The sequence below is a fragment of the Lutra lutra genome, chromosome 15, assembly GCF_902655055.1.
Source record: "Lutra lutra chromosome 15, mLutLut1.2, whole genome shotgun sequence".
Lineage (NCBI taxonomy): Eukaryota > Metazoa > Chordata > Mammalia > Carnivora > Mustelidae > Lutra > Lutra lutra.
In genome coordinates, this window is record NC_062292.1 from 27,268,266 (window position 1) to 27,281,750 (window position 13,485).

The following is a 13,485-nucleotide window of genomic DNA, read 5'->3' on the forward strand; positions in this document are numbered from 1 at the left end:
ATGGCTCCCTCTCTTCTGAGACGCAAATGGAGTACAGATGGCTTTTTGAAGAAGTTCTGCACGAATGCAAAACAGCCACAGACTCCTGCCATAAACCGCAGCAAGGCTGTGCGCAGCCCAGTCTCCCGGTGTTTGTTTTTGGAAGCCTGGAATATGAGAAACCCCAGAAGCCCCCGCAGGAGCCTTCAGTGTCGCCGGCCCTTCTGCCGCCTGTCGCTTGTAACAAGATGTCTTCGCTAATTGTAGCCTCTTGGATTCCCCGAGTTGAGCTTAGATTTCCCTGGGCAGGGTGATTGTTCAAAAGAGGATGGGAAGGAGGGATCCTCGACCTAGCACTTCTGTCAAGTGTAATGAGCGAGAGGAGAAGCCTGCTGGCTTTCCTTCCAATGCATGGCAGGAGAGACTCGCCTGGTGTAGGAGCATAGGGATGGGATGACCTCACCAGTGCTGTTCCTACACAGATGTCTGACCAGAGACAGAGCTCCATCAGAGTGGGGGTGGTGGGGGCGGACAGGGCAGCAAATGTCACCCAGGAAAATGCAGGATAACTTTCCGAATGGACATGTTTTTCGGTTGAGGAATCACTTAGTAAACGCTGTAGGAATGTGTGAAACAAAGGGCGTTTACAGCCACGGAAAGTGCCTATGGGAATCCACAGGAAACCAGGTGTCCCCAGAATCAGACTCATTGACTCCCATCTTGTCTTTAATTCTGACTGTCAGAGGGACAGTAGGGGACATGGGGAAGTGGGGGGTAGAGGCATTTTAAAACGCAGGACAAAGACGGCCTGGCATTGGTTTTCCAGAAAGGCTCTCTGAGGTGTGTGCTGCCAACTGTCAGCTGGATGGCTGGTCCTCCTGGTTCTGCCCTGGGAGACACACTGGTGTCACAGGGCTCTGTGGCCAGTGCTCTACTCATTCTCCCTTGATGGCCACACCCACCCCTGCAGCTCCAATTTCCGGCCACACGCCGATGGCTCCAGATTCTGTATGTGTTCCTCACCCTGACATCACTGTCATGCCAGGCATGGCAGTGGCCATGAATATGTCCATCCCTTCTGTGTCTCCGGTCTCATTACACAATCCTGGCCAAGGTCATATTTTGGGTACTAAGTAATAATAGCACCTAGGTGTTTCATGTATGTGTTTATTAGATGATGCGGAATGTGCCGGGCACTTTATAAATGTTATTCTCACTCAAAATCCTGGGAGTCCATTGATATTATTCATTGTTACAGGTGTTCAGAGAGGTTAAGTACCTTGCCCAAGGCCACACAGCTAGTAAGCAGCAGAGCTGACATCAAACACCAGATCTGTCCACTCTGCTTATCAGTGTTCTTCATCTCTCTGCTCTATGTACTGCCTCAGATTTAAAAAAAAAAAAAAAAATCCAGTGAGAAGATTACTCCATGTGAAAAAGAAACCAACGTCCTCTTGCCTATCATATTAAGAGAGGGGGTCTTCTGAAAATAAAAGAAACTCAAGGCTTACTGGATGCTCAATTCAATATGAATTGCTCTGTAACTAAACCCTATGCCTGCACTTCCTCTGAGCAGTGCCAAGGATGATCTCCTAGAAAGATAATTAGTTCTTCCCCCAACAAGAAGGTTAAATCCTGCTCGCTTCTCATAAGATGTGGAGAAGTGCCTTCTCCAGACCAGGACTTGTGTTTGTAGGCGGAGATGTCAACCAAGGCTGGGCCAGAGGAGAAGAATGGACCCTGAGTCCCAGACAGCCCTGTCCTCTAGGGCAAATGGTCTCCACGTCACCTCATTTTCCACAAAGACAGATGCACACCCTCGTCAGAAATAAAAAAACACTACTTACAGCGAAGAGAGTGGCAGCCAATTTCTAGCCACCATGACAGACCTTTCTACTTAAATTTGGGGCTTTCTTTGGTTCCCTTATTACCTCATCCTGCCTTTACAATTAACCACAAGCAAATGAGAGCACTGATTTGGGTTTTAGAAAAATTGTATCATCTATTTCCAGTAGAGTTAAAAAGATATTATTTTTAATATTATATTATATTTAATATATATATAATAATATTATATTTAATATTCTGCCCTCAAATGACAGGGTGGACATTACTGAACTACGAAGGAAAGTGGGGCAGATGTTGGCTAGGGAAGCCCTGATATCACACATGTCACCTGGCAAACTTGTCACTCCTTCCCCAAACTCTCTTGGGCATATCCTGCCAGTGACCCCCAACACAGGCCCTGCATGACCCCAAGGTATTCTGGTATTCTGACTCAAGTACTCGGCCCAGGAAAGGAAGTTCTTTTTTTTTTTTTTTTTTTTTTTTTCCTGGAGCAAATAACCCAATTTTTATTTCTGCCTTCCTGCAGAATGTCTGAGGCGCTTGGCCCCACAGGGCCGGGACACGGGCTCCTACTTCCCCCCCGCCCTCCAAGCAAGGCTTCCACAGGCTTCCAACAGGGAACCAGAATAGTGCCTCTCCAGGATTAAGGGGCTCCTGTAAGCACCCCAGACTTTCTTCACTCCTGGAATAGCCTTCACCCAGCAACAGGAGGTAAGGACAGGATTTTGCTGAAGAAGGAAAACAGGTTGACACCACACACACACACCCCACCCCAGTCCCTTCCCAGCCGCCAGAGACTTCCCAACTTGACTCTGTGACCAAGTCCCTGGCTGGTGGAGGGAGTGGGCTCATGGGAACAGCAAAGCAGGGTGGAGAGGAGGTTTGAGTCCTAGGTCCAGGGCCTCCCATTCTCGCTGAGCTCCCCGACTGTGCAGTGCTGGAGGCCTCCACCCCTACCTCCTTACCCCCTGGGATAACATTCCAGTCACTGGAGCCTCCCTGCACTGCAGGGGAACAAGCTGAAATCCCCTGGGGGGTGGAGCTGGAGGCTACAGATTCCGAGCACTCCAACACCAAGGATGTGAGGCCAGTCCCAGGGTCCCAGCCACAGGCTCCCCGAGTCCTGGACTGAAAGAGAGGGGCAGAACCTGAGCATGCTGGGGGAGCTGAAACTCACCTACAGGAGGACTCCCAGGGTTCTGGAGCCCTGGAAAGGAAGTTCTTGTGTGTCTGGCTCACCTCATCCTGGGCTAGACACCTCAACCTACTCATGTCGCCTCTGGATCTCTTTCTCTTGTAGTAATGCAAGTACGGGAGATGCACAAGCCTGTCGTCTTTCAGCTAGGTCACACTCCGGACAAACCAAATACATAAGAACACTTTTATTTCTGGTCCCTGCAACACTGAACTCTCCACCCAGGCATACACCATACGGGATAGGAGACATCAAGTGTGGATGTGAATGAAGAATTGGCTTTGTGTGATAAGGCTTAATACAGGAGCATTCCAGGCGCCTGGGTGGCTCAGTGGGTTAAAGCCTCTGCCTTTGGCTCAGGTCATGATCCCAGGGTCCTGGGATTGAGCTCTGTATCGGGCTCTCTGCTCAGCGGGGAGTCTGCTTCCCTTCCTCTCTCTCTGCCTGCCTCTCTGCCTACTTGTGATCCCTGTCTGTCAAATAAATAAATAAAATCTTAAAAAAAAAATACAGGAGCATTCCAGGCATCATTCAGTCCCCCGATCCCCTCCTCTTCTAGGTCTAGCGGACCACACCCAGTGAGTGCCCAAGAAGTCTTTGTAGATGACTCACACCGCCACGCAAGACCCCTTTCCTGAAGAGCTCTTTCCACCACCTCTGCCCACGAACCACAAGCTAGAAAAGCTAACACATGGTGTCTCTGATCCAGCCTCCACACTCAGTCACCTTTTCATGGTGGTCACAAGCTAGTGTGGTGGTTTTGCTCCATCAACCAAATACTGATCTACCTTATGAGGGCTCAAATGGGTGATGACAATGGTAGTTCCCATTTTCTCGGCTCTTACGATGTGTCAAGCTCTGTGCTAAGCTCTTTTAAAGCTTTTCCTGAGCATCAAGCAAAGACGTCCATTTACACCACAGCAATGAAGCCCCTTCTCACAAAAAGCCCTTCCTTTCCCTTTCACTGGAATACGTGGGCTCCTGCACAGTGAGAAGATAAGATAGGCACAAGGGCATAAATTCAGGACCTGCCTCCCCCACATCCAACCACACAGCCAACCCCCAGAATGACTTTAAAGCATCACTATAGACACACGGTGTGGGGGGCTTCTGATGACACACTGTTTCAGCTGAATAATAATGAAGAGAGGCATATGAAAATGCTGCATTTCCTTTTCTTCATTTAATATGTGGTTTTCCACGTATTTAAATAATTTTAAAGTTCCAGCCTTCTTCCACAGAGGCTAGTCGCATCTGCACTCTCTGGGTCTCTTCCTGAGACCAACAGCACATACACAGACTGCGGCTGGTTGACATTAATGGTGGTCTACTGTGGTGAGACCCTACAGAGTCCCTGCCCAGTCAAGGACCAGGCTTGAGATCCCAGCATCGTCAGCTCAGAGACTGGTACCTCCAGATGCTGCTCCAGAACCTAAACCATGATCTCACATCTGTATCCAGACATTATGGGAGCCAAGGCTCTGGAATGAGCAGTGGATAGACAAGAGTTTCCACTGGCATGATTTCTATAGGCATCTTCTCGGGAGCAGACCTCAGTCTATCCTACATTCCAAACCACAGAATGGTGCTGGAATAGAAACCAAAAGCCACAAGATGATCTGAAGTCATCCTGCCCAATTTTCCCTCCTTGAAGACTCAGCAATAGTCACGAACTTGGGGACATAACAGGACTCAAAGTTGGATGAAAGAATGTCTGGTTTGGGGAGTGGGGGAGTTCCCTCCTCCCCTGAGAAAAATGGTTAACTGATGTCAATACTTTCTATTCCCTCCAGTCTGTCTCCCAGCATCATCACCTTGACCCTGAGTCTCCGACAAACACCTAAATGCCAAAAAACACCAATTCTTCCCATAGAGATCCTGTGCTCAGCCGGCCACCAGTCTGTAGTCCTGGCTGAGCCGGTGTCCTCGAAGAGACAATGGACATTGGGCATTGCAGCTAACCTAGTTTGTTATTTTCACATTAGGATTTGGTCTCTCTCTTTTCTTAATGCTTATATCAACAACTCCAGTTTTGTGTTTTTAGGTGACTATTTTCACTCATTCTTTCTCTCCATTCCCTCAGCTCTCTCCCGACCACAAAAATAAATAGATAAATAAATAAAAAGACACTGGGTGTGGTGCAAAAACAATGAATATTGTTAGGCTGAAAAGAAATTTTAAAAAGAAATAGAAAAATAAATAAATAAATAAAAAGACACCCAATAACTCGTCCACATCGTTTCTTGAAATGTTTCCTGATGGGTGTTCTTGAGGCATTACAAGGGTGATGGCACGGGAGTTTAGGAGAAAGAAGTTGTTCTCTTACAAATAAAAAACAAAACCTATAAAATCAAATGTTTGGAAGAAAAACTTCAAAGCTCTTTAAGTACCTTTGCAAACATCATTTGACTTGGCATACGCAAAATCCAGAGAAGGGGAATGTTAGAATCGGTTCTTGATCACATCTAAAATCAAAGCTTCATTTTAGGATTTTTTTTAAAAAGTGAGATGTAAGAAAAATTACCCAAAAAAAGAGGACTTTGACATTGTAATAATAATTTTAAAAAGCCGACAAAGAAATAGTGCTGAGAAGGACATGCCAAACTTCAAGGAAACATCATAGGTAGAAATCTGTTATCACTCCAGGCAGAAATTCCCTATGACACAGACTGAGTGTGGCCAGGTAAGAAGACGATTGTGCTCAGTTCCGTCAGGGTATCGAGTATATTGCTTGCTAAGGACATGTTACTTGGGTCCTGGTAAGTATTTCCTAATTAGGTGTTCCCTCCCACTGGAGGCGATCAGACACTGATTACATTGCCTGGATTTTCAGGCTCAGGATCTCATTCACACCTGGCCACCTTCCTCCCTGTCACAGCTAATAAAGCCTTCAGAGACTGGTGCTCTTACCTCAGAGGCTGCTGGGCTCCACTTCCAACACTTCCGTCTCCCAGGAACTGGGGCCCTTGGGCTGCAGAACTCAGTGCTGTCCTGTCCCGCCTTCTCTCCCCTCCTCAGCTTCCCTCCCTGGGTTTAAATCCCATCCAGGCTAGAGGAGGGGCCAATGGGGATCCTGGGGTGTTTCCCTCTTCCCAGCAGAGACACAGTGAAGAGATAATGAGCAATTCCTTCTTATTCTAACTAGGGAAGGAAACCCGTACACATTTCTCCCTTCTTTTTTACATCCATTACGCAGTAACTAAAAATACCGGAGATGGTTTCCATTTAAGTGGATCCAGAATAAGGTTATTAAAAGAGTTTGCCTGTCTCCTAGCCAGGAGCTGGGTCTTTGGGTTTGAAAGAGATTTTATAAAGTCTCTTTCTCTTTTTTTCTGTCTGAGGCACCCTGGGGCTTCATTGTATACCATTTTTTAAATAGGAGAAAACCTTTGGCACAGAAAGAAATGAGCAGAAACCCTCAGGGACGGAACCTCCCGCAGCCTCCCATCTCCTCCTTCCATCAATTCACAGCTCTGACGGGCAGGGCTCTGAGGACTCTGGGAGCAAGAACAGTAAGTCCAGGGCATTGAACACCACTCACTGCCGGCTCTGGCCTACCCCTTTCCAGAAGCCTCCCCTATACCAGCCACGGAAGAGCTACGTCCCTAGGTAGGCGCGGTGGTGGTCCTTTCCTGCCGCCCCTTCCTTTTCTGCCATCAGGTGGAGAGACCTTAATTCTTCCTGTGATCCAGAGCTATTCCAGTGGGTCACGGCTGACACTCACCATCCTTTCTACCCTCTACCCCACTTCTGCCCTGCCCGAAGTAGGTTCTAGAAGGCAGGTCTACAACACAGTGGAAGGAGCTGATATGTTTCAGCTTGCCTGTATGAGCACTGATGTTGTTGGAGGGGAAGGAAGAGGACCGGAGAGACAGGGGATGGAGGAGTGGCCTCAGAAGTGTGAAGGTGCACCCAGAGTCAGGTTTCCTGTATCTGAAGTTTGTGTTGTTGGGTCCCCAAATAATGGGTCCGTGATAAAGCAAAGACTGATAAAGCAAAGGTCAAGCAAAGCTTTGTTTTGCGCCAAGCATCAAGAATCACACCGACCAGCCAGGGCCATGCCTCTTACAGAGAGCTCAACCCCTCCCTGCCTCACAGACTAACTTTTATAGAGCAAAGGCCATGCGGTTGAGCCTGGCCACACACAGGTGGCCAATGAGATTGTAACACACAGAGAAAGCTGCATAGTCATTCTAGGTCACCCACAGGTGGCCAATTGAACTACGATTCACCCCATAGTAGACATTTGCTCTAGCCTATCACCTTGGTCAGAATTGGCGCCCAAAAGGCGGGGCCCACACTCCTTGGTAGCTAGGGAGACAGTATGTGCGCTCTACTGATTGGATGTCTCCACCTGACCGACTCATCCCTGCATTCTGGCTGTTATCTCCACCTGACCTGACCCACCCTTGTATTTGGGCTTTGTTACCTGGGACTGGTTTCCTGGACTTGCTTCTAAATAAGTTCCCCTGGGTGGGGGCAGGGTCAATTTAAGTTTTACTGCATAAACAACAAAATGGCAGTTCAACCGAGGTGGGGCCCCTCTGGCTAAATAGGCCCTTACAGTGTCTGCTACTTGCAAGTGATCTTTGACTTAACCTATTCCTGCCTCAGTTTACTCATCTCTACAAGAAGAATAATATGGTTACGATGAGGATGAAAGGAGCGAATTTGTGTAAAGAATTTTGACGAAGGCCCAGGGACACAAGGAGGACTCAGTAAATGTTAGCTGTCATTATTGATCTCATTATTATCATTTTAAAGATTCTTCTTGCATACCTCACTTAGTAGTCTTTAATAATCCCCACCTCAGTCTACATGGGTTCAGAATTCTCTGCCCTTCTTTACTCAAAACCACAAGGAGCCCTACTCTTCCCCCCGCCCCCCCCCCCCCAGAATCGAGACCAGCAATACACAGAGGTAGTATATTCATTGTGCTGTGAATTAGGGGTCACCAGAAAATCCCCTTTGCCCCCAAACATTTCTCTTCTCCTCTGGATAATTTTTTCCTCTGTTTCTTAAATAGCAGAGTGTCCCCTAGAAGCTCCTAGGACTCTGTTGTCCGCTCACATTGCTCTCTTATTCTTTTAATTTCCTTTTGTTAATTCTCTTCAAATGGGTGATCTTCACCAACTCTCTCCATTGCCCCATCTTCTGTGCCTTATATAGGAATAACTAAACCAATGCAACAGGCTCCTACGAGACCACCTTCCTCCAGCCTTTCCCTCCTCCAGCCTGTATGAGTTAGATACAAGACATGTAGCTATAACACAGAGCTCTCCCACCCAATGCTAATAGCTCAACAAGATGGAAAATGATTTCCCTCTAACATAACAGAGGCCATGCTGCTTGCTGGTAGGGCAGCACCAGCATCCCCAGTGCATCCTCTCTCCAGGACTATCTCCCAGCCAAAGGGAAGAGTAAAGAAATGAGGGCAGAGGAAGTGCATGTCCATTCCTTAAAAACAAAACCTTTTTATTCTATAGTTGTTCTAGACTTGCTCAAAAATTGCAAAAATATTACAAAGAATCTGCAATAAGCCTTCACCCACATTTTCTAAATGTTAACATTTAACCATATTGGCTTTATCATTCATTCTTCATATATATGTATTTTTTTTCTAAAACATTTGAGAGTCAAAGACATGATTTACCTCTTTACCCCTTCCCCCTTCCCCCCTATGTCTCCCCTAACTTCCATATTTCCCCCAAACTGGGATGTATTCTTACATAACCTCAATACAATGATCAAAATAAGGAAATCAACATTGGTATAATACTACTGTCTAATTTATGGGCTATATTCAGAGTCCATCATTTGTCTCTCTAATGTCATTTATAGGAAAATAAAAATTGTTTTCTTGATCCAGGATCCAATCCAGTATAATCATTGCATCTAATTATCCTGCCTTTTGAGTCTGTTTCAACTTGGGACACTTCTTCAGTCTTTGTCTTTTATGACCCTGACATTTTTGAAGCATGAAGGTCAGTTATTTCATAGAACATCCTCAGTTTAGGTTTGGGTTTGTCTGATGCTTCTTTTTTTTTTTTTTAGATTTTTATTATTTAATTGACAGAGATAGATCACAAGTAGGCAGAGAGGCAGGCAGAGAGAGAGAGGGAGAAGCAGGCTCCCTGCTGAGCAGAGAGCCCGATGCGGGGCTCGATCCCAGGACCCTGAGATCATGACCTGAGCCAAAGGCAGAGGCTTAACCCACTGAGCCAACCAGGCGCCCCTTGTCTGATGCTTCTAAACAACTAGATTTAGGTTATGCATTTGAGGCAGGACTACAGAAGAAGTGATGTGTCCTCATCACATCTTTTCAGGAGGCACTTGATATTCAGCCATCCCAATGTCAGTGATATGACCTTGGATCATTTGATCAAGGTGGGGTCTGGCAGGTTTCTCCACTGAAATAGGTGTCCCCTTTGTAACTGATAGGTATTTTGTGGGAAGACGTTTTGAGACCATGTAAATGACCTGCTTGGTTCTCTACATTCACCCGCTAGTTGAGCACCCATTTTTGAATCTTGCCTGAAACACTACAATAGTGACTGTCAAATGGTGATTTTTCTAATTCCATCACTCCTTCCATGTTGATAGATGGAATTCTACTATAAAGTAGATTTTCCTTCTCCTCCTCCCACTTTATTATTTTATTTCTCTATATTGAAACTGATTCATGTATTCTTACTTTTTATTCTATGCGTTATGTTTCCTTCGCTCTCATTATTTATTTCACTCAAATTATCCTACATGTAGCCAGGGAGAGCCCTTCCAGCTCATTGCTGTGTCCTTTTAACATACCCCTACCACCTTAGAGCATTTCCTTACTTTCTGGATAGCAAATGATCAGGCTCATCTTGCACTTCTCCTACCCAAACCCTAGAATCAGTTATTTTCCAAAAAGCCCTGTTACCTTCTACTGGAGAATGATGTACATTTTTGGATAAGGACACAGCCTGGAAGAGCACACATTTTTTCCATAGCATCCCTTTGGGCATAATTTGGTCACATGATCACACACAGCTGCCAGAGAGCCTGGCATATCTTCAGGTAAGTGGTCATGTGTCCAATGAAAACTCAGAAGCAGCGTTCATTTAAAAAGAGAGAATGGACATTGATGGACAACTTGATTTCTGCCACAGAACCCACCCAAGCACCATCGGTAAATGCTCTCTCCGAGCCATAAGCTCTCATGTTACTCATCTGCCCAGATCTTTCAGAAGCTCTCATTACCTATAGACCCAAGCTTCCGAAGCTCTGTAATGGCCCCATCACATCCTCACCGCCAAACTCATCTCCCACTGTTTGCAAATACAAATGGTTAGCTTCAACCACTCAGCCTTCCCCAGTCCTGGTACACTTGGTGCTTCTCTCACCTGTGGCCCTTTTCTTGAGCTCAAGCTCATCTCAACTCTATGAATCTTCTCTTATCCCCCTACTATAATTGCCTGAACCAAAGTAAAACCTTTACTTTTCTAACAGCTGGCCCCAGAGTTTCTCTTAGGGAGGTAACTCTCTTCATGTAGAAAAATACTTGGGATCCTAAGGGCAGGCTTACAATGAAACTAAGAAATAAACCAATAAAGGCCAAACTGCTCTGCATGGGATGAATAGGTATTGGTAAGGGGAAACAGAAAAGATAATGGAGGTGGTGAGGCATGATGGAAGAGGCTGGGGCCTAGGGAAGACTGGGGCCAGTGAGATAATCCTTAGAAGATGAATTACTTTTAAGAACAAGAATGTCTTTTCAGTATTAAAGTGTTCGCTTTGCCTTATATCAACCTCCCTTCATGGCCCCCTAGGACTCAATCTATGGTTCAGTCTTCAACTAAATGTTGAGTCTTCTACACACAGAGATGCTTTTTTTTTTTTTTTTTTTTTTTACTAGTTTGAAATGTGAGAAGAAAAACCAAAGAAAAGGACTGGGTCACACATCTGGGTCAGTGCTGCATAAAAGGAAAGAGCCAAAGGATTAAGACATCATGTAACAGAGTTCAGAGGAAGCAAGAATCCAGAGCCAGACATGTCCATAAACTGTAAGCCCTGGTACCCTGTCCAGAACAAAATTCACAGAAATTGATGATGGGAATAAGAGTGATTTTGATCTTCCACAAGTTGGAGGTTAGAGGTTGGACCTGATTATGTTTAACTCCTTAAGAAAGGTGACTTCACTTGGCACCTGAGTTACAGAATGTCTTCCCTGTACCTCTCATTTCAAGACTGGTAGTGCTGGTTGGCTATTCTATGTATCCACACAGAGGCTCCATTTTTTTTTTTAAGATCTGTTTATTTATTTGAGAGAGAGAGCACAAGTAGGAGGGAGAGGAGAGAGAATCTCAAGCAGATTTCCTGCTGAGTACAGAGCCCAACATGGGGCTCAATCTCACAACCTTGAGATCATGACTCAAGCTGAAACCAAGAGTTGGTCACTCAGCCAACTGTGTCACCTGAGCATTCCCCACACAGAGACTCCTTAAGTTCAGTATGAACTCCTGGAGAATAAGGACTTTGTTTTCTTTTTTCCCCCTCACTACCTATATTATTGCAAAGTATATAATACATTACCTGAAATTCCATCATGAAATATTTATTCCTCAAAATGCCCAAGAACAGAGCAAATTCCCCAAACACATCAGGCCTACACTATGCTGGTAGGTACTGTTCTGTCTGCCTCCCAACAACCTCATCCTTCCTCTTTCCCAAGAGAACCCCAATTTTATTTAGATATGACCTTAGGCTTCAGGGAAATCTAGGCCCATTCCCTGCTCCAGGAGGTGGGTTCTGACTGATCTAAGCCAACCCAGGTAATCCCACTGCCACTGACTGATCCGGACAAGGTCATGCAATACATCTGGTGTCAGTAAGATGTAGGGAAAGCCTGTTGACAGGGCTTCAAAGAAAATTTCCTTCACTCAAAAGATAAATAAATGACCCAAAGAAGAGACAGACATTGTCACATCTTTCTATAAGGGCTGAAACTGTGTCAGACATCTTGGAAGCAAACATAAGGAATACTAGCCAAAGATGAAACCTATCAAGGACGGCGGGATGGAAAGGTGGGAGGAATCTGGAGTTTTTCAGACACTGCTAAGCTGATGAATTAATGACCACTTGAGTTTTACTACTTTGGAACTTTCCTGAGTCAGGGCTTTACTTCTTTGAGCTAAAAGAAGTCAACATTGCTCAATTAATGTCTTAGTCGCCAAGTAACTTACTGACATTCTGTTGAGAACAGAGAAAGTGGAATGTAGGGAACTCCTACTGGGAAATAGTCATAGCTGGCACAGGCCATGGCCTGGAGATTGGGCGATCCATTTATAAGGCTTTCAGTTCTATTAGCTCTTTTGTGTGTTGCCTTTAAGATGGGAGTTTGTGGTAGACTTAAAATCGCCACAGATTCTTTGCAGCTCTTCTGCCAAGAGGTTGAGTCTATTTCCCTACTACTTGAACCTGGCCTCCCTTTGTGATTTCCTTAGCCCAACAGAATGTAGCTAAGTGACATTATGACTCTGAGCTTGGGCCTCGAGTGGCCTTACGGTTTCTGCTATCACTCTCTTGGAATACAAGTGGCTTCTGGAGGATAAAAAAGCACAAGCAGAAAGAGACCTGGCCATCCTAGCTGAGGCCCCAGACATATGAATGAGTGCAGCCAGTATTATGTGAGATACCCCAGCACAGTCTAGTCCAAACTACCATCCCACAAAATTATGAGTGAATAACTAATTGTCTTAAGTCACTATATTTTGGAGAAGTTTGCTATGCAACAATAGAAAAATGATACAGAACCTATTCCCAAACTAGGGGAATAATTTAACTTGAAACTCATTTCAACTCATTATTTTGTCCAAATACTATAACCCATTCCAGAACAACCTGGAAAAAAACAAAGTTGCTGGTTCAAATGATGGTTTAACCAACATGTTATTATATCATCTTCTTTTATTTGAGAAAAATGTAGGAAAAAACATTCCAACTCCCATCATCTCCAATTTTATTTGTCCTAAGAAATCACCCAAAACCCAATACACTGGCTCTGAGGGAGCCTGAATCAGTTGTGCCTCGTTAGGAGATCTGGAGCTGGCCTCAGCTGGTTTGAGTCTGTTGGAGCTGGTTGGAAGATATGTCTTAGTATTTTTAATTAGAATTCTGCTGAATCCAAAGGAACTGAAACCAAATCTGAGCAGACCTCCCCTGCCACCATCTTGTTTCAGCTTGCTCACTCACTCTGCTATAAACCGTACGCATTTTGTAACCACAGGGTCCTCTTCCCCTTACGGTAGATTCTGCAGTACATTCTCTGTTGGTGCTCACAAGGATGTGCCATATTTGACTTTAAATGTGCAAGTGCCTGCAAAAATAGAGAACAGAACACAGCATTTAGCAAAAGGCTTTCAGCACAAGAAAAATTATTACTTCCTTCAAGGCATTGAAAGACCTTGATTCTTCTTCCATCAATA

The 13,485-nt window shown here is 45.2% G+C and overlaps 1 protein-coding gene across 8 annotated transcripts in view; it reads right to left on the bottom strand.

Moving 5' to 3' along the window:
• Positions 1 to 6,015, bottom strand: part of TNN (tenascin N) — a 61,876-nt gene extending 55,861 nt beyond the window's left edge. For all 8 annotated transcript variants that reach the window (XM_047704826.1, XM_047704824.1, XM_047704821.1 and 5 more), the window contains exon 1: positions 5,933 to 6,015. The gene's annotated coding sequence lies outside the window, so the exon portion shown is untranslated. The remainder of the gene's footprint in view (positions 1 to 5,932) is intronic.
• Between the last annotated feature and the right edge of the window lie 7,470 nt (positions 6,016 to 13,485).